Here is a 23,473-nt window from a genome sequence, read left to right as displayed (position 1 = left end):
TAACCTACTTAAAATGTCTGTGGTGTTAAAGCAGATATGGCAAACATCCTCTAATGACACATGTAATAAGGGTATTACCTGGAGGACGTTGACAGTACACTCTGTGTTGTCATTGGAGCAGAATAATGATAGAGGTGACAACAGAGGCCTTCAAAGATCCAGTTTCACCTCTCTGTCCCACCAATGGACTGTAAAAGTATCATTTATTGAGAAAAAAAGAAAAAACAGCTCTATTAAAAATAGCAAATGTAGACATATCAAATTGATTTTTTTTTATTTCACAAGGCATACTATCTCTGTACTTTCTGTCTGGTATTAGCCATCTCCTGTTAACCTAAGAGAAGCTCTTGTCAGACCATATGAAAATAAATGAAAGAAAAACAATAAATAAATATATAGCATTGGTGCATTTCCTTAAAAATATATATGATAATTTTTCTAACAAATCTAGTATAAGTTTATCTCTATAAATGAGATAATTATTCAAGTATTTATGGAAAAATAATTTAAAATACAAACTTTGTAACCCAGGCATGATTATATAAATATGAACACAAAGAAATGATAATCTGTTTTATGTTTTTCTGGTAGTAAATAACACAATTGCAGAATTATGTGAGACAATTAATGTATAATGATGCCACAAATTTGAACAAGTACTTTCTATCATACTTATCCACCAATATTAACTGAATATATGCTGAAAAATTTTTATCAATAAATATCATTACCATAAGTTTTCTTTCTCTTTGTCTCTCATGTTTCATATTTGAATAAATGCATACATTTTTAAATACATAAAATTGGTTGCTTTTATAAAAGGAAAGATATGCTTACACCAATCAGTCTTTCTATAAAGGCTTTTTCTTTTTAATTTTATAACAAAAAGAAAGTGACTGTAAAATCAGAAAACTTATAAAAAATTTTTTTAATGCTTATGTTAGTTTGGTTTCAAACCAAACTAACTTTGATCAAAAGTTATTTCTTAGATCATGTAAATTTTAATGACAATTCAGTTGTGTGGCATTAAATGCCTGGGGAAAAAATTACTTAGGAGTGTCATTCTCTCTGCTAGCATCAAAAACCATTCATAGAGAAGGAACCCAACCAGTTAAAAAGTAATGATATCAACATGGATTATATACAAACTCAAACGACCTTGTATATAAAAATCTAAGTAGTGAAAGGGTAGTCAGTGCCTAGGATATTTACCTAGTAGGAGACCCATACTCCTAGGACAACTCTGATAGAAGCTACTAAGAGGCACAAAAAGTAGGAAAGATTTGAGTACATTCAGTAGAGTGCACGTGAATGGAAAGAAGTAAAAAAAAAAAAAAAAAAGCAAAAGATTGAGCGGTTTAAGAGTCAGTGATTAAATAACATAAATTGTGAACATCAGTAAAAGCAATACTTTTTGTAATTCTAATCTAGTTATATTTTTCATTCATTATGATCTTCATGGTAAAGATATGGAGTCAATGATAAAGTAAGCTATTTTACATTTAAATTTCTTAATCTCAGCCTGAGTCGAAAAACTTTACTGTCCATTGTCAATTACATATATCAAGTTGGGATCAACTAAATAGGTAGAGCTGGCTCTAAAGACTTTTTCTGTGTAGCCATCAACCATGTGGAAAGAAAAAAAGAAAATTCTAGTCTTAGAACATGCTGAGAGCTGAAAACTTAATTCTGAAAAAAGAGACAAATAAAATATAATTTGTGTTCATATATATGTATATATATGTATATACACACACACTTCTGTACTTAGACTTTTAAAGCTAGACTCTGATAAATAACCCATCTCTACTCACCTTTACCATCTAGCAATGGAGATAGACCCATATTATTTATTAATTTGTAGAAGATGCTAAGAGTCTATGAGAGGAAGCATATGAATATGTTGCTCTACAACACAAGGAAAGGCCTATTAAATTGTCAATCAGTCACATTTGTGTTAATAATAAATTCATATTTAAATAAATAGTTAAAATGCATAGTTAAGTAGAGAGTTATATGCTTTTATAAGGTTTAGAGATAGCTTCATATTTAATAGCTAGATTTATAATTTTCACAAAAAGAGATTAGATCAACCAGCTTATGGACTTTGGGCCCTACTGTGCTTATATAATTTCTGAACCCAGTTGAAAATGTAACTTCTGGAATACTTCTTTAGGTTGGCAGGCATTTTAACTTTCTGTAATAGATTTTTCTCCCAATACAAATAGAACCATCATAAAACAAATAGCCAGAAAACTATGATTATTATGTATATATATGTGATATAATTGAAAAATATTTATTTGATTCTATGACTAATCAATCCCATTTACAAAGGAGAAGTTGTTTTAAGGCCACTCAAGAAATGTTTGAGGGAAGACAAAGTCATGTTAGGCAGAAGAGAAGAGAAACACAACCCCTACACTCCACACTAACGAATCATTTTTGGCTAAGAGATGTAGCAATCATGGGCAAAGTTTGTGGCCATGCTGGAAGGGAATACTGTTGGGCCACTGCAATTAAAAAAATGATGCTTTTATTATATAGTATTCCAGCTGCTGGATAAGTCCCCTAAATCTTTCCCACCACAAAAATGACAGTTCCTAAGAAAGCCATGCATTTCTGTTCTGTAGCAGCTTTAGTCCTGGACAGGCAGGAAAATGATATTCTCTCTCTCCCTAAGGAGTCTGCTTAGCAGGACTCCTGCCTGCCAGGAGAAGAGAGCTGATTATTTCCATCCATCTCCTTTCTCTTTTTTCATCCTGTTTTCTTTTTAGTAAATGCACTTGAGGAGTCATTGATTTTTTTTTTTTTTTTTTTTTTTTTTTTTTTTTTTTTTTTTTTTTTGTGAATGCGGAATACAGTACAATAGCATTGTATCACCTGGTACTTTAACACCAAATTCACTTACATTGTATTTCTCTCTGGATAAACTCTTCTTCCTTCCTCCATTATTACAATGTTGGATGTATACATTTTTACTGAGGATCTTTATCTAAAGACAATAAGTCAGATTAGAATAATCTAAGGATAATATTGAAACAGATGCTGACAGTACAAAATGGTTAACTAATAATAACATGAACACTTGTTGAGTAATCTCAAATCACTTGATGATAACTCATGGTCACAATGAACCAATTATATGCACAAGTAAAAGGAAACTAATGGTCATACTTTTTTCATTTAAAATCTATTACATGGCAAGAAATGATTATCAGTAGCAAAGAAATAGAAAAAATTCAGTGGTTCAAAAGCTAATCTATATAAAAATAAAGAGGTAAGAAATGTATTTTATAAATGTATTACCTTTTGTGTGGGGCCATAATACAAATGAAGGTGAAACTATGGAATTATTTAAGAACAACATTGAAGTAGATTAAACATATCAATTTTGTTCTGTTTTAGAGACAAGTAAACATAAACAGCTTCTTTCTAAATATTCTTTAGTATGGAGAATATTAAAGAGATAATTTTCTAACTGTAAATGTGATGACTTAAGTGAATTAGTGAATCTTTCAAACACATCTTAATCATTAGAAGTAATAAAACTTCACCACAATGTTTTAAGTCTTCCCAAAGCAATCTTCATCACTGGCCTTTATCATGTTTCTCTGAGTTTTCTTATCAGTAATATCTTCCCATTGCTGTCACTAAAGGAATGGTTGTTACACTGATTCTAAAAAATGAATGCAATATTCCTCATTACATATAGAATTTAGAATTTTATATGAATTCTTAATTCAAATAGAAGACACATTAAAATTCATAAGCATTATGATACGATACACTAACATAGATTCAGGGGGTACACAGGTTATGGAATCAAAGAGGTCGAGTTTGGAATGAGGAGCCAGCTTCCTTTTTTACCAGCTTTATGACCTCAAACTCACTTTCACTAGCTCTAAGGTGACTTTCTAGTCTGTGTAGTGGAGATAATGCCTTTCAAGATAGTTGTGAGGGTCAATGAGATGGATGTCAGAAAAATTCATGGTGCAGTAGATGCTCAGTAAAGGGTTGAATCGATTTGCAGGAATGTAGCAAAATTATTGTGAAAAGTCATTGGTTGATGTTAGAGATTTGAACAAGTAAATATTATTGAATAATTATTCTTCAATAGTTAAATAATGAATATTTATACAATTGGAAGATCTCTTTTAAGTTCTTGTTTGTAGAACCTGTCTACCCAATAAACAGGAAAATATTTTTTATAGATTAACCTGAATTTCTGAATTATCAGAAATCCTGAATTATCAAGAATCAAAACAATGCATTTTAAAACTAAATTCTCATTCAGCTACTTAAGAAGATAGCAAATTAAAGTCATTGTGGAAAGTAAAGAAAAGATCAAAATGTATTTTCAAAGCACTATGGTGTTCAGAATGGTGCCTGAGTGCATTCAGCTATCTTTGGTGAAGATAAAGAATAATACAAATAAAATATATAATACACTTGTTTATATAAAATTCCTATAATGTATTGACAACCTTTTAAAAAATCAAAAATACTCTCTATCATAAAAGATAAAGAATGAAACAGGCTGAATACACTTAAAGATGAGAAAGATTTTTGAGATTCAGATTCAGTATTATGTTTAACTATTCTAAATCTATTTGCTTCGGTATTCAGAAGCTTTTGTGATAGGATCAGAAACTGTGAAATGGAAATTGTAGTGATTTAATATTTGGAAAAATTATAATAAATGTAAAAAATAGTCAGGATATGTTTTCACAGTGCTTTCTGCAAAGAAAGAGAATTAAGAAGAAAAGCCAGAAAGCTTCAGGGATTAGAGAAGATATTTTCTAAGTTTGAAAGCAGATGTTGTACCATATGTGCTTACCTGTTCTCTTTTTATTCACTTTGGCTGGATCATTACCAACCTGTCTTGTTTTTAATCCAGTAGAATCACTGACTGAATAACCAATTATTTCACCTCTTTATAATGTAGCTAACTATGACACAATGTTCTTGGAATAGATTATAGGCAAGAGAAGGAAAAGAATAAATTAAAAACTAAGATAAACACAATAGTGAATTTTCAATTTCATCATATTGTAAGATAATTTTAAAAACAAAAAAACCCGAAATTTTTTGCACTTCTCTATTTTACCTTGTATACACTAAGAGTGATATTTAATTCTTTAAATAAAAGGCCTCACATAAATTGTCTCGTGTACACATGTGATGCACTTATAAGATTTATGTAGACAAGTGTTAAAAATCCAATAAGTGCTTATTAAAAGTATTTGAAAGCAACAGACTTTCTCACTTTTTAAAAACTACTTGTGCTAGAGAATAAGCTCAGGAAGTAGTCATGTCACAGTATCCATCTAAAATAGATCTGAACCATTTTGCCAAAAGAGAAATCATTTCAAGGAACTTTACATAAAAAGACCCAAACACAAGCAAAACACTCTGCAGAAAACACATGTGAAACAATTCTTTCAGGTTTTTGTAATAAGTGTTTTTAATAAAAAATAAAATGCATGTATAAAAATAGGCAATAAGTATATAGTTTAATAAGTGCATGTGTAATCAAATTAACCAACAGAACATTAACATCAGCCCATAGTCTCCCTTGAGCTTCTTTCCAGTTACCACCTGCCCCTAATTTAATCTGCTTTTTGAATGTGACAGAAATAGAATCGCAGATTATATACTCTTGGTATCTTTTTTTATTCAAAATTATTATTTTTTAAAGTTAAAATTCTTCCGTGATTGCTCCAAATGTCTCAATTCATCAATATTTAAGAAATTAGATTGAAGATTTTGGGGTCTTTAGCAGTTTTGTATATTCAGGAAACTTCCCCTTTTAAAATAATTATCTCATGAAATGTAAGTAATTTCAGCCGTTTCTTCAACTTAAAATAAGTATAGATCTTTTACATATAAAATGAAGGCTAATCTGAAGATTCAAACATTTTTTTGAAATATTTCGAATATGAATAAAATATAAAAGCCACATAAGAGATGTTTGAAAACATGAAACAGACCAACTATTAAAATTAGTTGATGATAAAAACAAGGAGAATCAAAAATAATAGATATTTCTCTAGCATGATGGTTCTCAACGTGTGACCCATGGTCCAAGAGCAGCACCTTTACCTGGAACTTGTTAAAAATTGAAAGTTTTTTTTTTTTTAAGATTTTATTTATTTATTCATGAGAGACCCATAGAGAGGTAGAGACAGAGGCAGAGGGAGAAACAGGCTCCCTGTGGGGATCCTGATGCGAGACTCAATCCCAGAACCCCGGCATCATGACTTGAGCCAAAGGCAGATGCTCAAACACTGAACCACCCAGGCATCTCAAAAATGGAAAGTTTTGAGTCCCATTCTAAATTCTGAATCTGGGAGTAGCTACTCAGCTTTTCAGGTGTTTCTGGTGCATATTATCATTTTAAGAAGCAAATGCTTCTATTCTACAGCCTTCAATTCATCAGATATTTTTGCTTCCATCTGCATTTTTTTCTTAAAATTATTTCCTTTTTTTTTTTCCTTAAAATTATTTCTAAACAACATTTCCAAAAACTAGACTAGCCTTCTGTGACTATGGGCTCCTTAAACTGACTTTGTGGTATCATGTTTGTTTTTTGTTTTTGTTTTTTTTTCAGTTATACCTTCAGGTACCATTGTCCTTAGGGTCTTACTTCATTCATCGAATAAGTATGTATTGCTTTCCTTCTATGTGACACTCACTATGTGTATTGTTTTCTATGGCTTTTGTAACAAACTGTAATAAATTTCATGGCTTAAAACAACTCAAAGTCACTCTCTTAAATTTCTGGAAATTCTAAGTCCAAAATCAGTGGGCTGATGTCAAGGTATCAATAGGGCTAGTTTCTTCCGGAGGCTCTGAGGGGAATCTACTTTCTGTCTGTTTCAGGTTCTGAAGGTAGCTTATATTCCTTGTCTTACAGATTCTTTCTTATATCATCTCAACTCTTGCCTCCATCATGCCACATTTCCCATTCATGCTTTGATACTGCTGCACCCCTGGTTTAAGAACCTTTGTGATTTCAGTGAGCCATTAGATAATCCAAGATAATCTGTCCAGCACAAAATCCTTAACTTAATTACACCTGTAAAGCCTCTTTGCCACCTAAGTTTTTACAGGTCCTGGGAATTAGGATATGAACATCTTTGTGGGAGTCACTGTTCTAATCTACCATACTCGCAAGTGAATTTATGTTCTAGAGAGCAAGATGGACCTTGACAGGATATGACAAACTCTCTCCTCTTCAATCCATTATAAAACTTTGCAAAGCAATACTGACAAGTTAATTTTAATGAGGCTAAACTTTAATTAAATTACAATCTTGAGAAGAGCTAGAAAAATTAATACATTTTTAATTCATTTTACTAATATGTGCCAGATATTGTTCGTGTGGTGCTTAAAGTCTAGTGAGGTGAGGTATACAGAGGGAGATTACAATGCGAGTGAAAAATGCCATTCGAGAAAATACAGTGAAGGTACACAAAGCAGTATGTGGTTTTCTATAATACTCAGTGAGCATGAGCCTGGGGGAAGTGAATGCTTAGCTATAATCTGAAACATTAGTATGTGTTGTGGGAGCATTCAAGCAATTGGAACAGTTTGTTGCAGAAGTCTTAATACTGGGAATCAGAGTGTGCTCTAAGAATTTTAAGTGCTTACATGAATGGAAGTTAGTAGATAGAGTGGGAAGTGGGGGAAATGACATGGAAATAAGCAGCTGTCATCAAAAAATGGCCCCAGTAAAATAAATAAAGAAGTGAGAATTAAACTGAGGACTAAGATGCAAATTGAAGCATGGAGATGATATCTGCATTATTGAAGGTAACTTTCACTACTATGTGAAGAGAAGATTGAAATGTGGCAAATCCAGATGTGGATGGACATTGGGGATAATCTAAATGAGAGGTAAAAGAAGTTTGGACTACCATGAGAATGAGGAAAAGAGGACAAAGTTCATGGAAAAGAAATATCCATTGACTACTAGAATTGCCAGCTTTTATGTCGGGTGAACTCTATGAAGAAGAAATGCCAAAGGGAAAGCATAGATTTCTTAAGTGTCTGACTGAATATATGATGATGTTATCGATCAATATATAAGAGCAGGGTGAAGGACAATATTGGGGAGAGAAGACAGCATCATGTATGTTAACTATACAGTTGTACTTGGACAATTGTCTAAGTAAAATACTTTTTAATTATTAGTCCTCCTTAACCTCTCTGCTGGAACTCTTTTATATTTTGTATTTTGAGTACTTTTTCCTTTGTTCTTTCATTTTATTGATTAATTCCTGCATTTTGAAATTTAAGTACAAATACTGAAATATAAGTTTCTTGAGAGCAGTATCCAGCATATTTGTAATTCCACAATCCCTAGCTTAGAATTTTATACCTAATAGGTAATGGATATTTAAGTACATAATCTTATTTTCATGACCAAATGTTATATAAAGTTAAATAATTTACCTGAGAGAATGATTAGACTTTCACCCTGACCTTACATTTATTAACCTTCAGTTTGAGAGGTTTGCTTCCACAAGTAGTCACAGAGACTGCTTTTGAATATTGGAAGTGTTTGAAATCATTATTTTTATTATTGTTTTCATCTGAAATTATTTTGAAACATCAAGATAGTTTCATTTATTACTGTAACAATGATCTTCATTAGTATTTTATGCCTTATACTTGCGGTATAATCTTAGTCTATATACATTAGCATTATAGTCAAATTACTTTCCAATTTCAATTTTGAATGAAGCATAATCAACACATTCTTTGCCTTTATAGTTCATAGACTGCTTCATGTAGGGGAAGAATCATACACTTTGGAGCAAGAGAGAGCTAGGTTTAAAGACTACTTTCCTACTTATTAACAGTATGTTCTTGAATGAGTTCCCTAGTATCTCTGCACCTGTTCCTTCACATGCAAGATGGAGGTAATAGGGTATATTTCATACGGTTCTTATGAGGATTGAAAGCAAAATACATGAAATTCTTAGGACTGTATATCACAGATATCAATAAAATAAATTATTATAATAGGTATATATTTTTTCAGTACTTGATGCCCTCCTCCTATTAAAAGGCAACAACACACACACAACTTCTCCTAGCTTTATCTGTGGAACACTTAAATTTTTGGTTGAAAAATAGATTTAAATTCATAAAACTTGAACTGGATTCTAATTTATAATTTTCAGGTTATTCTTCCTTGAATGTACAATCTAATAAAAATTTTTGCACCAATGCCTGTGCCATCGGATGGATAAAATCTTGGAAAAGGGAATAGCGTGTTGTTTAAATAAAACATCAGACTTAGAAGAAAAATAACAATACAGGAAGTCATTTTAGAAACCTATCAGGGTATAATTCTCAAAATTTTAGCTAACTTTGCTTCTTTCACTCAAACAGGTTATAATGTTCAAGGCTATAGTGTGATCTATTGCTGAGTTAGTAATGACAGTCAAGTTTGCCAACACAATCACTGCACTACATTATCTAAGTCATTGCTCTGTAAAGTGCTTTGGGATACCTTGAGTATGAAGGGCCATATATCAAGTATATTATATTTTATTCTATATGGTACCTGAGTTTTAGCAATGCATATTCAACTAGCTGAATAAAAAGACTTCTAGATGTACTTTATTAGTGTTTGTATGCATTCACTATAAGTATAGGCTCTACTCTCAACTTGAGCTAAAGAAATTATGTTGGAGAAAGAGAGAGACAGAGAAACAGAGGGAAAATAATCTCTATCTTGCAGGTAGAAACTTCAACTAAATATGCATCTTCCTAGCATTCCTGACCTCCAAATTTACCTTCCTTTCACCTGTCACCCAGAAACCTAAATTGGTTTCCTTTTCATGCAAGAGTGATATATCAGAGCCCGAAGCACATCAGAATCATTTATCATTGTTTCACTCTCAGATCCTAATACTGTGCTTGAATGAGTGAATGAATGAATGAATGGATTTCTGCTGCATTATATCCTTACTAGATTTTTTTCACTGATATATATTTAAAGTAGCACTGTAAATTTTGGTAGACAACTTTGCCACACATTAGGAATGTTCTCAAACTATCGTGGTAAGACTTTTGTGAGGAAGAAACATCCCAGAGGATGGCTATACAGCATTTAGAGTTGTCAGCTCTTGCTATAGGATTGCGTTTCAGAAAAAGTGACATTTTCTTGTGCTATATAAACACATTAAAATATATCCCTAACCTGAAGAGATATTAACTTTTTTATGGTAACTTATCCTTATGAATCAATAAATATGAAGGGATTCTATAGGAGAATTTATACAAACACACATACATGCATAGACAAAAACATACAAACTTGCAAAAAAATAAACTAGCTCATGTATCTTAGAAATTAAGAAATATTCCTTTTATTCCATCTTTTGATTTTGATACATTAGCTTTCTCTCTGTTATGAGTGAAGCATCTGAAAAATAAGATTTGTCATTTATTTGTTCAAAGGTATTTCTTCACTATCTACTATGTATATACTAAGGACCTATGAATATACTAAGTATTATCAATGCTTAACGAATTTAATAGATGCCCAGCAACATGGAAAAAAAAACTAAATTAAAGGATGATTTGTTTTTAGTTATTCGGTTATAAGAATTATTCTAAGTATCAGCTTAATTAGGTGGAATAATAACATGTGGTTTAAGAGTACAAATGGATTTTTTATTCTGAAAATAACAAGCAATTAAAAAATACTAATGTAATAAACAGTGTGTATAACACCATTTATCTCCTGATGACTTTTGCCCTTTGATCAGTGTTGATGATGTACTCAGAAAAAAGTTATAAAACATTGTCATGCTCTTCTGAAGTTTACTATTTAATTGTAGAAATGAGTTGTCTTGATCTTATCTAAATTAGTACTGCACTGAAGATTTAAAAGAATGGTATTTTCAATAACAGGTGCATGTCTATCCATTAAAATAATGAGTCTTGACCCTTACCTCAAATTACGCAGGAAAAGTATTCCAGATAATTTTTATGGCTAACTGTGAATTATAAAGCATTAATTTTTTTACAGTAAAACGTACAGGAAAAATATTTAAGAGCTTGGAGCATGTAGTTTTTTAAACAGTACACAGAATGCTTCTCCAGAAGGAAAAAAATTATATTAATAATACAATTAATTATATTAAAATTAAGGACTTTCACTCATTAAAAGACACCACGGAGAGTAAATAGGCAAAGCACAGTCTGGAAGAGGATGTTTTCAATATCCATATCTTTTCATATTTTACTGGAAGCCTTTGCTCCAACATCCCTCGTATATTACTTATATAATATTAATATATTTTATGTAAAGGTGTACATTGAGAAATAGAAGGCAAAATATGAATAGAAATCCTAAAAATTTTTCTTCTCATGCTCATAGGGGCACATTTATCTCCATTTAAAGACCCCTGACCAATAGCTTTGCAAGAGTATAGGTTAGTCTAGTTTTTATTTATTTATATTTATTTATTTATTTGTTTGTTTATTCATGAGAGTCACGTGAGGGGAAGAGAGAGAGAGAGAGAAACAGAGAGAGAAGCAGGCTCCATGTAGGAATTCCGATGCGGGACTCGATCCCGTGACTCCAGGATCACACCCTGGGCTAAAGGCAGGTGCTAAACTGCTGAGCCACCCAGGGATCCCCTAGTTTTTAGAACATTACGGAAACAGTCTATATTATTTAGGTTTATCCTTAAAGATCCACTTCACCCTATTCTGACCTGCCTCTTTTCAATTCATATACATATACAAACATGTGATCCAGAGTTTCTAGTTTGAATAGCTACTTCAGGACAAGTATACCTAGTTTAAATGCCCCAGATGAGAAATGATTATAGCCAAGAATGAGCATCTTGGGAGAAATGCATTGTATTAGCTCATATCTAAATCATAGATTCATCTCAGCGATGGTTTAGATGAACAAATGTTATATATTTACATATTTTCACTGGATTAAAGTTGAACCACAGGGAAATGCATATATATATATGTATATATATATATGATACATGTATCAGTTATAATTAATAATAAAACCTATTTTGGTGAGCATTTTTTCATGTCTCTGGTACATTCCCATTGGGTTCTGTCTCAGGTTCAGGCAGAAATTGCACCAGGAAAAGTCAGACATCGATCTTGTGCTGCATTAATTGTAAGTTGAGCGGATGGCTGCACATCTTCAGTATCCTTTTTTTAATGTTGTCATGGGTGTCATCTCTGTTTCCAGCTTTTTGGTTTTATTGCAGTTTTATTTTCTGTAATTTTCTTGAAATGCGAAAGATATAGTTCTGCTATGATAAATGAGATGGGGAACCCATAGCTCAGTCACTAGTTTGTTCATAGATTGACCATTGAATGTAAAGTATGTGATGCTAAGAACAATTTTGATGAGATCCATTGTTGAATGTGCAATGATTCATTCCTCTTTGTGAAGTTGCTACCTTTATGTCTTAGTTCTGCATCATTTTTCATGTTTCTCTTTTAATAAGTAACTGGAAGGGCAAAAATCTTCCCAAAATATCACCTGGACTAAATTGAGCATATGTGAGTGATATCCACTAAACATAGCAACAATACTTATATGATTATAAAGATTAAATTTCTCATTTTTAAATAAAAATTTATAACATGATTTTTATACAGAAAAAATTCTATTTAACTTCTGTCTTACTTTGCTCAGTCTTTTTGCCTATACTTAGAGAATTTCTTATCTTTGATAAACAATATGAGGTATAAATCTCAGATATTATCTTATTCACTGTGATTCAGTGCAAAAGGCACTATTTATCTGAAATGCAATATACATGTATTAGTTTATTTGAAAAATTAACTTTCTTCCAAAGACCAAAGTCACTGTTTCTATCCTCTAATTAACATTCTCATATAAATCTGACCTACTGATAATAAGGTATCAAGCCAAGTTCCGCTGTCAGAAAGAAATAAAAAAAGGCCTCCCTCAAGTTCATATAAAGAAAAAGAAGAACATAAGTGTTCACTTTATACACACATACATGCATAAATTCTTTCATTGATATGGCTTTGAGGCAATTAGTAATGCCACTGTAGGCCAGAGGTAAATGAGGAAAAGAATGAAAGAAAACGGAAATGCAGGAAGAATGAGCAGATATACTTTAAAAAGTGGTACCAAAAGAAAGTTTATTAGTACACAAAGTGTTCCAAGAACTCAGAGACTTTTTTTATGTATTGCTTCCTCAATTTTTCTTGCTATGATCCTGTACTTCAATTTCTTTCCTCTTTTTCCTCATTGTTTCCTTTATTTGGAACCTTTTTTATAAACTCCTTGAGCCATTCTTATTTATAGGTGGAGACTTGATTACTTATTTAATTTATAAATTTCTAAGAAATATCTCTCTGAAGATTATCAGCCTAGAAAGTATACGGACATGTTTTCTATGGTGTACAGATTCTCCATAAGAAATTAAAATACCATGGATCATGAGGATGTTAAAATTATGGGGTTTAAACTTAAAATAAAAATCATTAGATTTCAATATAATGTTTCTTAATCATGAAAACCTGCAAATATATTCTCTGGCATTCTATGAGCTCTCACAATTTTGAGAAACATTGGCATAATGGAAATTATGTGAACAAAAATATTTATAAACATAGATACATTCTAAAAAAAAGGTATATCATTACATTTCATTTTTTTCTTTTTTTTAAAGATTTTATTTATTTATTTATTTATTTATTTAATTTATTTTTTATTGGTGTTCAATTTACTAACATACAGAATAACCCCCAGTGCCCGTCACCCATTCACTCCCACCCCCCGCCCTCCTCCCCTTCTACCACCCCTAGTTCGTTTCCCAGAGTTAGCAGTCTTTACGTTCTGTCTCCCTTTCTGATATTTCCCACACATTTCTTCTCCCTTCCCTTATATTCCCTTTCACTATTATTTATATTCCCCAAATGAATGAGAACATATAATGTTTGTCCTTCTCCGACTGGCTTACTTCACTCAGCATTACATTTCAATCATAATCCAAGTTTCCTTGGATGTCCCTTAGGTGTTTTACATATACAATCTCACTTTTAAAAAAATAAGATAAAAGATAATAATTGACTTTTAACATTATGTAAGTTTAGGATGTGCAAATGTGTTCATTTGATAAGATTATATAATTGTAATATGATTACTCTCCATTATGTTAAATAACATCCCTATCATGTCACACACTTATCATTTCTTTTTTGTGGTAAGAACATTTACCACAAGTCTTTTAGCACCTTGGAAGGATATAATATAGTATTGTTGATTCTAATGTGCTGTGCATTAGATCTCCACAATGTATTTCTCTTCTAACTGCAAGTTTGTACCCTCTGACTAATATTTCCCCATCTTCCCCAATCCTTACTCTGGTAACATGATTCTACTCCCTGTTTCTGGAAGTTTGGCTTTTTAAGATTCCCAAATATATGATATAATACAATATTTGTCTTTCTCTGTCTTTATTATCTCACTTAGCATAGTGTGCTCAAAGTCAATCCATGTTGTTGCAAATGACAGGATTTCCTTCTTTCTCACTGCTAAATAATATTACTTTGTATCTATAGACCACATCTTCTTTATCCAGTAATTCATTCATGGATACTTAGGTTGTGTTTTGGGTCTTGGCTATTATAAATAATGCTACAGTGAATGTAGGGGTGCAGATATCTTTTCAATATCCTGATGTCATTTGTTTTCGATATAACGCAAGTAAGATTGCTTAAATATATGGTGGTTCTATTTTAATTTTTTGAGTAGCTTCCATACTGTTTTCAATAGTGGCTGAACCAATTTCCATTCCCACCAATAGTGCAAAGGGTTTCCTTTTCTCCACATTTTGCCAATACTTGTTATCTCTTGTCTTTTTGATGATAACCATTTTCACAGGAGTGAGGTGATATCTTGTGGTTTTGATTTGCATTACTCTGATAATTAGTGATGTTGATGATCTCTTCATGTACCTGTTGGCTATTTGGATGTCTTCTTCAGAAAAATGTCTAGTTTGCTCCTGTGGCTCATTTTCAAATTTGATTTTTTTAAAATTATTATTACTGAGTTGTTTGAGTTCTTTAAATATTTTGGATATAAACTGTATCTGATATATAGTTTGCAAATATTGTCTCCCATTCCACATGCTGCCTTTCATTTTGTTGATTACTTCTTTTGTGGTGCAGAAGCTTTTAGGTTTGATGTAGTCCTATGCATTATTTTTTGCTTCTGTTACTTTTTATGCCTTTGTTATCATATCCAAACAACAGCAGCAGCAGCAAAAGTTGTTAAGAATTGGGGATCCCTGGGAGGCTCAGAGGTTTAGCACCTGCCTTCAGCTCAGGGCCTGACCCTAGGGTCCCGGGATCAAGTCCAACATCAGGCTCCCTGCGTGGGGCCTGCTTCTCCCTCTGCCTGTGTCTCTGCCTGTGTCTCTCTCTGTGTGTCTCTCATGAATAAATAAATGAAATCTTTTTTTTTTTTTTTAAGTTGTTAAGAATAATGTCAAGAGCTTTTTCCCTACTTTTTCTTCTAGGAGTTTTATAGTTACAGGTCAAGCTAATTTGTGTAAGTGGTGTAAGATATGGGTTCAATTCCATTTTTTCTTCATGTGTTTACCCAGTTTTCTCAACACCATTTATTAAGGAGATTATTCTTCTCCATTGAGTACTCTTGTATCCATTGTCAAATATTAGTTGACCACATATGTGGGAGTTTATTTCTAGGTTTCAATTCTGTTGATTTGGTCTATGTGTCAATTTTTATGCCAGTACTATGTCATTTTGATTAGTATAACTGTAATGAGATTTGAAATTATGAAGTGTGGTGCTCTCAGCTTTGTTTTTCTTAAGAATGCTTTGAATCTTTTGTTTCTTTGTGATATTGTATGTTTCAGGATTTTTTTTTCTATTTCTGTGAAAAATGTCATTGGAATTTTGATATTGATTGCATTGAATCGATATATCACTCAGAGTAGTATGGACAGTTTAATAATATTAATTCTTCTAATACATGAACACAAGATATCTTTCTATTTGTGTCTTCTTCCATTTCTTTCATCAGTCTCATAGTTTTCATTGTACAGATATTTCTCTTTCTTGGTTAAATGTTTTGTTTTTGATGCTATTGTAAATGAGACTGTTTTCTTTATTTTTCAAATATTTCATTAGCTAGTATATAGTATCTTTCATAGTGTTAATGTGGTATATCGCATAATTGACTTTTGTATGTTGAACCATCCTTGCAAACCAAGAATAAATCCCAGTTGAACATGAATTGTGTTGTTGAATTTGGTTTGCTTATATTTTATGGAGAATTTTTGCATCTACATTCATCAGGGATATTGGTTTTTAGTTTTCTTTTATTGTGGTATCCTTATCTGGCTTTGGCATCAGGGTAATGCCAGCCTCATAAAATGAGATTCAGAGTGTTCCCTTCTCTTCAATTTTTTGGAAGAAGGTTGATAAGGATTCACATTAATTCTTTAAATAATTAGTAGAATCAGTAGTGAAACCATCTGGTCCTGGACCTTTGTGTGCTGAGACGTTCTGATTACTGATTCAATTTCTTTATTCATCACAGGTCTCCTCAGATTTTTTATTTCTTCATGATTCAGTTTTGGCAGATTAAATGTTTTTAGGAAGTTATCCATTTATTCTATATTATCATTTTTTTTACATATAGCTGTTAATCTCTATTGATCCTTTGTATCTCTATGGTAATAGATGTAGTGTCTCCTTTCTCATCTCTGATTTTATTTATTTGAATCTCCTCTCCTTGTTTCTAACTTAATCTAGATAAAGTTTTGCCAATTTTATCTTTTCATAAAACTATCTCTTAGTTTCATTTATCTTTTCTATTATTTTTCTGGTCTCTCTTTCACTTATTTCCTCTGCTATCTCCTTTCTTCTGCTAACTTTAGGGTTAGTTTGTTCTTTTTCAAGATCATTGAGGTATAAAGTTTGTTGTTTGAGACTTTATTTTCTTAATATATATGTTTATCTCTACAAACTTCCCTCTTAGAATTCCTTTTACAGCATCCCATAGGTTTTGGTATGTCATGTTTCCATTTTCATTTGTTTTGAGATGTTTTTATATTCCCTTGAAATATTTTTACTTCTCTTTTAGTTTCTTCTTTGATCATTAATGTTCAGAATATGTTATTTAGTTTACACGTTTATAAATTTTTTATCTTTCCCATTGTTATTGACATCTAGGATTGTAATACTGTGGTAGGGAATGATATTTGGTATAATTCAGTGTTCTTAAATTTACCAAAGTGCGCTTTGTGACCTATCATATGATCTATCCCTGAGAATGTTTCATGTGCACTTGAGAAAAATGTGTGATCTGCTGCTGCTAGTTGAAATGTTCTGTATATGTCTATTATGTCCTTTGGGTCTAAAGTATGTATAGTCCAACATTTCTTTTTCCTGTCTGAATGATTATTCATGATTGATAAGTCATGACTGAACATGGGGTATTAAAATCCCTCACTATTATTGTATTGTTGTCTTCCTTCAAATCTGTTAAGGTTTGCTAAAAAATTAGGCATTCTAATGTGGAGTGTATGTACCCTTACAATTATTGTATCTTCTTGAGAAGGTGACTCATTTATCATTATATAATGACCTTCTTTGTCTTCTTTATCATTTTCAACTTAAAGTCCATTTTGTCGGATATAAGTTTAGAAACTCTCACTTCCTTTTGGTTATTTGCATAGAATATCTCTTATTAATCACTTTCTGGTTGTTTTGTAAATCCATTTTCCTTTTCTCATCTCTTGCTGTGTACCTTTGTGAATTGGTGATTTTCTGTGATTGTTTGCTCTAATTCTGTTATCTTTTGTGCTTATACCAAAGGTTCTGCTTAATGGTTACCATACAGCTCTCATCTGTGTGTGTTTATCTAAATTAGAATTTACAGGTGCTCCTCAACTATGTCCAAGAAAGGCTTAAGCCAGTTCATACTCTCTTGCCATTTCCGCAGCCTATACCAAGGTCTGATTGTCTACTATCTGATGCACAGATGGAAGAGGTTCTACTCTGGTCCTTTGGCATATGGTATGGAGTTACACAACTCCCACAGAGGCATTTTTGTTATTTATTGAATGTCAAATTTAAAAATAGGGACAAAGGGTGCCTGGGTGGCTCAGTCAGTTAAGCAGCTGCCTTCTGATCAGATTATGATCTCAGGATCCTGGGATCAAGCCCCATGTCAGGCTCCCTGTCCTGTGGCATGTCTATTTCTCACTCTCCCTCTGTCCTTCACACAATGCTTGTGCTCTCTTTCTCCACCTCTCTCAAATAAATAAAAAAAATCTTAAAAATTTTTAAAAAATGGAGACAAAATGGAAGGATGTCTTATGCCACGAGAATACTGACATAACTTCCAGCATTCAAATTGATCAATAAGAATTTATCTGGGACTGTTCTAATTTCTTTTTAATTTTTGAAGGAGTACTTTGCTGGATAAAGAATTCTTTATGGGCAATCATTTTCTTCTAGCACTTTGTTTTTGTTGTCTTATTGCCTTCTGCCTTCTGTTGTTTATGATGAGAAATCAAATCTTAATTTGTTGTGGTTCCTTTATAAGTGACAAGTAATTTTTCTTTTACTGCTTTTAAGATTCTCTCTTTGTATTTGATTTCAACAGTTTGATTAATATTTATCTAGTTCTTGGATGTGTACATTAATGTTTATAATCAACTTTGAGACAATTTCTGCTATTCAAATTTTCTTTCTACTCTTTCTTTTCTTTTCTTTTCTTTTCTTTTCTTTTCTTTTCTTTTCTTTTCTTTCTTTCTTTTCTTTTCTTTTTTTCTTTTTCTTTTTTTTGAGTTTGATGTCCAGAGATTTTATTAAGCTCTTCATCTCGTACACATGATTGAATTCATCCACACTGTCAATAATTTAATCAGTCTGAACCGCCTCCACTCCGCAAGATTGGGTAGGTTCAAAGTCCCAGTGTTCTGATCATATAGCTGGTCTTTCTGGTGATCTGTTTCCAGTCCGAGTCTTCTCACCTTTTTTTTTTTTTTTTGTACGTCACCCAGTCACCCCACACCCCTGCCCACCTCTCCTTCCACTACCAGAGGAAGATGTCTCCCATGTTCATTTCCCAGAGTTAGGTGTCTCCCATGTTCTGTCACCCTCACTGATATTTCCTACTCATTTCCTCTCCTTTCCCCTTTATTCCCATTCACTATTTTTTATATTCCCCAAAACAATGAGACCACATAATGTTTGTCCTTCTCCGATTGACTTATTTCACTCAGCATAATACTCTCCAGTTCCATCCATGTTAAAGCAAATGGTGGGTATTTGTCATTTCTAATGGCTGAGTAATATTCCATTGTATACATAGACCACATCTTCTTTATCCATTCATCTTTCGATGGACACCAGGGCTCCTTCCAGTTTGACGATTGTGGACATTGCTGCTATAAAAATTGGGGTGAAAGTGTCCTGGTGTTCCACTGCATCTGTATCTTTGGGGTAAATCCCCAGCAGTGCAATTGCTGGGTCCTAGGGAAGTTCTATTTTTAACTCTTTGAGGAACCTCCACACAGTTTTCCAGAGTGTCTGTACCAGTTCACATTCCCACCAACAATGCAAGAGGGTTCCCCTTTCTCCACATCCTCTCCAACATTTGTTGTTTCCTGTCTTGTTAATTTTCCCCATTCTCACTGGTGTGAGGTGGTATCTCATTGTGGTTTTGATTTGTTTTTACCTAATGGCAAGTGTTGTGAAGCATTTTCTCATGTGCTTGTTGGCCATGTCTATGTCTTCCTCTGTGAGATTTCTGTTCATGTCTTTTGCCCATTACATGATTGGATTATTTGTTTCTTTGCTGTTGAGTTTAATAAGTTCTTTATAGATCTTGGAAACTAGCCCTTTATCTGATAGGTCATTTGCAAATATCTTCTCCCATTCTGTAGATTGTCATTTAGTTTTGTTGACTGTTTCTTTTACTGTGCAGAAGCTTTTTATCTTGATTAAGTCCCAATAATTCATTTTTGCTTTTGTTTCCCTTGCCTTCACAGATATCTTGCAAGAAGTTGCTGTGGCCAAGTTCAAAAAGGGTGTTTCCTGTGTTCTCCTCTAGGATTTTGATGGATTCTTATTTCTCATTTAGATCTTTCATCCATTTTGAGTTTATCTTTGTGTGTGGTGTAAGAGAATGGTCCAGTTTCTTCTTCTGAACGTGGCTGTCCAATTTTCTCAGCACCATTTATTGAAGAGACTGTCCTTTTTCCTGTGGATAGTCTTTCCTGCTTTGTTGAATATGAGTTGACCATAGAGTTGAGGGTCCATTTCTGGGTTTTCTATTCTGTTCCATTGATCTATGTGTCTGTTTTTGTGCCAGTACCACACTGTCTTGATGATCACAGCTTTGTAGTACAACCTGAATCTGGCATTGTGATGCCCCCGGCTCTGGTTTTATTTTTCAATATTACCCTTACTATTCAGGGTCTTTTCTGATTCCACAGAAATCTTAAGATAATTTGTTCCAACTCTCTGAAGAAAGTCCATGGTATTTTGATAGGGATTGCATTAAACGTGCAAATTGCCCTTGGTAGCTTTGACATTTTCACAATATTGATTCTTCCAATCCATGAGCATGGAATATTTTTCCATCTCTTTGTGTCTTCCTCAATTTCTTTCAGAAGTGTTCTGTAGTTTTTAGGGTATAGATCCTTTACCTCTTTGGTTCGGTTTATTCTTAGATATCTTATGCTTTTGGATGCAATTGTAAATGGAATTGACTCCTTAATTTCTCTTTCTTCAGTTTCATTATTAGTGTATAGAAGTGCCACTGATTCCTGGGCATTGATTTTGTATCCTGCCACGTTGCCAAATTGCTGTATGAGTTCTAGCACTCTTGAGGTGGAGTCTTTTGGGTTTTTTATGTACAATATCATGTCATCTGCAAAGAGGGAGAGTTTGACTTCTTCTTTGCCAATTTGAATACCTTTTATTTCTTTTTCTTGCCTGATTGCTGAGTCTAGGACTTCTAGTACTATGTTGAATAGCAGTGGTGAGAGTGGACATCCCTGTCGTGTTGCTGATCTTAGGGGAAAGGCTCCCAGTGTTTCCCCATTGAGAATGATATTTGCTGTGGGCTTTTCGTAGGTGGCTTTTAAGATGCTGAGGAATGTTCCCTCTATCCCTGCACTCTGAAGAATTTTGATCAGGAATGTATGCTGTATTTTGTCAAATGCTTTCTCTGCATCTATTGAAAGGATCATATGGTTCTTGTTTTTCACTTGTTGAATTGGTCTATCACGTTGATTGTTGTAAGAGTGTTGAACCAACCTTGCATCCCAGGAATAAATACCACTTGGTCGTGTACTATTGGATCCTATTGGCTAGTATCTTGTTGAGAATTTTTGCATCTGTGTTCATCAGGAATATTGGTCTATAATTCTCCTTTTAGATGGGGTCTTTGTCTGTTTTTGGAATTAAGGTGATGCTGCCCTCATAGAACGGGTTTGGAAGTGCCCTTTCTATCTTTCAGAACAGCTTTAGTAGACTTTCTATTCTTTTCTATTCAGAGATTTTCATTATGCAAATGTTAGTATGTTTGATGGCATCCCATAGGTCTCTGAGTTTCTGTTAAATTTTCTTCATTCTTCTTCTTTCTATTCCTTTTTTTGAATAATTCCAATTGTCTTATCTTCAAGTTCCCTGCTTCTTTTTCTATAAGCTCAAATAGGCTGTTGAATTTCCTAGTCAATCTTTTTTTTTTTTTTATTTTAAGTCATTTGTACTTTTACATATGAGTTACATAAAACAGCAGCCTTATCTATTTTGTTGATATTCTCCTCGTGGTGAAGCATCAGTCTCATACTTTCTTTTAATTCTTTGGACGTAGCTTTCTTTAGGTCTTTGAAGAGATTTATAATAGCTGACTTAAAGTCTCTGTTATTAAGTGCAATATCTATGTTTCTTCATTAAAGGGATAATTTTATTCCTGTCTTTGTGTAAGTCATTATTTTCTGTTTTAAAAATTTATATCATAATTACTTATGAGAGGTATCAAATAATATATAATGTGGCAACTGTGAGAATCTAATTTCCTCCACTCTTACCTAGGATTTGGTTTTGTTGTTGGTTTTTATTGTCGTTGACATCATTACTGTTTGTTTAGTGACTTTCCTGAAGTATTTCTCTGATGTCTTTAGTGTTGTATTGCAGTCACTGAAGTCTCTTGTTTATTAGCTTGGTGGACAGCTAATGGTTGGACAAGATACTCTTAAATGCCTTAAATCACTGTATCACCTACTCTTTACCATTCTGTTTTATGTGTGTGTTGAAGCATATATTTTTTTAAAGATTTCTTTCTTTCTTTCTTTCTTTCTTTCTTTCTTTCTTTCTTTCTTTGAGAGAGAGTGCTAGAGCACAAATGGGTGGGGTGGTGGAGCAGAGGGCAAAGAAGAGAAGCAGACAGAGCAATCTCAGCTGGATCTCACAACTCTGAGATCATAACCTGAGCCAAAATCAGGTGATGTTTAACTGACTGAGCCACCCAGGAGCCCCTGTTGGAGTATATCTTTCACGGTTCTGAAAAAGTCGGTTTTGATAATTTTTTCTAGTGTTCTTTTTGCTTTTATAGTACTGTGTATTTCTTAAGGTCCTCATTCCATCATTCTGGAAGTACATCTTTTCATTTGAATGTTTCTTAGTCTTTAATTTAGGAACATTATGTGATGTATTGAAATTTGCAAGGAATAATAATTTGATAAAATCTTCTGCTTCAAGTGGTTATATTCCTGTTTTACCAGGGGCTGAAGCCCAAGTCATTGAAAAGTCTGTCTACTTTGCTTCAATTTATCTATCATTTAAATATTTTGTGATGTGTACCAAGGCAATTTTATTTGATCCTTCTATATTGAGCTCAAATTTTATGTTCTTAGATGTTTTTTTTTTTAACTCAAATCTTCTTCATTGTTACATAAATGTGCTTATATAAATACATCATTGATAAGAACATTATTTTCAATTTTCTTAAAAGGATAAGATGGTACATGGTCTTTTCTTAAATTTCTATATATTCATTTTCTTAAATTTCTATATATCTTACTGATTGTTTTTATTCTACATATGACAATTATGACAGACAATAAGCCATATTTTTTTATCATTTTTTTAAAATTTTTATTTATTTATGATAGTCACACACAGAGAGAGAGAGAGAGAGAGCAGAGACACAGGCAGAGGGAGAAGCAGGCTCCATGCCCCGGGAGCCCGACGTGGGATTCGATCCCGGGTCTCCAGGATCGCGCCCTGGGCTGAAGGCAGGCGCTAAACCACTGCGCCACCCAGGGATCCCTAGCCATATTTTTTTAAACTTATATTTAGCTTCATATCTCTGATTTTGACTGCATAGGTTAATTACATATATTAGTTACATACATATCAAGAGATTTGAGACTTCTGACAG

General features: G+C 32.9%; 1 long non-coding RNA gene across 4 annotated transcripts in view; it reads right to left on the bottom strand.

Moving 5' to 3' along the window:
* LOC111092899 overlaps window positions 1-3,682 on the bottom strand; it is a 116,967-nt gene extending 113,285 nt beyond the window's left edge. For all 4 annotated transcript variants that reach the window (XR_005379642.1, XR_005379641.1, XR_005379643.1 and 1 more), the window contains exons 1-3: window positions 3,558-3,682; window positions 2,912-2,995; window positions 79-188 (exon numbers count right to left, since the gene is read on the bottom strand). This is a non-coding gene — a long non-coding RNA (uncharacterized LOC111092899). The remainder of the gene's footprint in view (window positions 1-78; window positions 189-2,911; window positions 2,996-3,557) is intronic.
* Window positions 3,683-23,473: the final 19,791 nt, after the last annotated feature.

The sequence above is a fragment of the Canis lupus genome, chromosome 27 (assembly GCF_011100685.1).
Source record: "Canis lupus familiaris isolate Mischka breed German Shepherd chromosome 27, alternate assembly UU_Cfam_GSD_1.0, whole genome shotgun sequence".
In the NCBI taxonomy this organism is placed as follows: Eukaryota; Metazoa; Chordata; class Mammalia; order Carnivora; family Canidae; genus Canis; species Canis lupus.
This window is presented reverse-complemented; position numbering and strand designations above follow the sequence as displayed.